This window comes from Gossypium hirsutum, chromosome A08 (assembly GCF_007990345.1).
Source record: "Gossypium hirsutum isolate 1008001.06 chromosome A08, Gossypium_hirsutum_v2.1, whole genome shotgun sequence".
NCBI lineage: Eukaryota > Viridiplantae > Streptophyta > Magnoliopsida > Malvales > Malvaceae > Gossypium > Gossypium hirsutum.
Genome location: NC_053431.1, coordinates 49087481 through 49089272, shown reverse-complemented (window position 1 = coordinate 49089272; position 1792 = coordinate 49087481). Strand labels below are relative to the sequence as shown.

The window sequence follows — 1792 nt, the reverse complement described above, 5'->3', positions numbered from 1 at the left end:
TGTTAGCATCTCCTCAAGGTTTGGCTTTTTCTCTTGTTGGTAGGGTGGTTGTTAGAATCTAGGAGGTGGTGGTCTCTGATTCCCTTGGCCTCCCCATGAGAAATTTGGGTGGTTCCTCCAACCTGCATTGTAAGTATTACTATAAGGATTATTTTGAGATTGAGGATTATTACCCATGTAATTTAACTGCTCGTTCTCCATGTTGTGGCCATAGGGTGGGTATTCTGATTTGCTTGATCCACCTCCACTTGCTTCGCACTGCATTACTGGGTGAACCTGTGAAGAACTAAGAAAACCATCAATTTTATTATTCAAGGGTTCTACTTGATTAGAGAGCATGGTGACTGAATTGACGTTATAAACGTTAGCTACTTTTGTTGGCTTTATCCTCATGACTTGCCACTGATAATTATATAGTGACATCTCTTCTATAAATTCATAAGCATCTTAAGGTGTTTTACTATTGATGGTTCCACCAGCGGCTACGTTGGTCATTTGTCGAGTCGAAGGATTCAGGCCATTATGAAACATTTGAACCTGTAGCCAAAGTGGTAACCCGTGGTGAGGGCACCTTCTCAAAAGGTCCTTGTATCTCTCCCATGCATCGTAGAGTGTTTCTAAATCCATCTGCACAAAAGAGGAGATATCTTTACGTAATTTGGTTGTTTTAGCTGATGAAAAATATTTTAATAAAAACTTTTTGGTCTTTTGTTCCCAAGTAGTGATTGACCCTCATGGTAATGAGTTCAACCATTGTTTAGCCTTATTCCTCAACAACAAGGGAAACAACCAAAGATGAATGGCATCATTAGAAACGCCATTAATTTAAAATGTATCACATAGTTCCAAAAAGTTTGCCAAGTGAGCGTTGGGATCTTCGTCCTGCAAACCATCAAATTGAACAAATTGATGTATCATTTGAATTGTGTTAGGTTTCAGTTCAAAAGTATTTGGAGCTACAGTAGGTCTAACTATGCTCAATTCAGTTCCTGTTAAAGAAGGTTTAGCATAATCATAGCGGAGCAGGATTCTGATTAACAGCAATCACAGGAGGTAGCGGATTTTCTTAGTTTTCAGCCATCTCCTCAGTTGTGGTAGAAGTATTGTCCTCTTGCTCTTCCTCTGTGTATCGTAAGCTTCGCCTTATTTGTCTTCAGTTTCTACAAACTGTGCGATTGATCTTACTATCAAACAGTAATGGTCCTGGCGAGTTTCTTCTGGTCATAAACTAGAAAAACCTGTCAGAAGAAAATAAATGAAGAATTAGAAAAAAATTTAAATTGTAATAAAAGTAAAATTGCTAAAGTAATAAAAATCGAGTGTTCCTAATATCCTAGTTCCCCAGCAACGGCGCCAAAAACTTGATACGTGATATTCACGACAGGTTTTAAATATTTATAATTAATTGTTCTTGAAACTAACTATTATCACGATGAAGGCAAGTGTACCTATCGAATAGTAGTATAGCTTTAGCAAGACCGGATTGTCGAACCCAAAGGAACCAAGAGTAGTAGTAATTACTTTCTTTTTACAATATAGCCTAAAAATTAAGGGATTTGATTATCTAAATTAATTAACTAAACTAAAAGTGCACAGAGAGAAATTAGGGAAATGCTTTTGGGAAAATTCAATTAATCAAGACAATACCCAAGGAAAAATCCACCTAGACTTCACTTGTTATTTGACTTTGAATCAAACGATTTATTCATTTGCTTTGATCCGTAGAAATCCCTAAGTTATATTATTATCTTTCTCGAGACTAATAATGTCTTATCCTAGGCTGATTAATTGA

General features: G+C 36.5%; 1 non-coding gene across 1 annotated transcript; it reads left to right on the top strand.

The window, feature by feature from the left end:
- Positions 1 to 553: 553 nt before the first annotated feature.
- On the top strand, positions 554 to 659 carry LOC121205119 (small nucleolar RNA R71). Its single transcript, XR_005900202.1, has one exon. It is a non-coding gene; the product is annotated as a small nucleolar RNA R71 (small nucleolar RNA).
- The last annotated feature ends 1133 nt before the right edge of the window (positions 660 to 1792 follow it).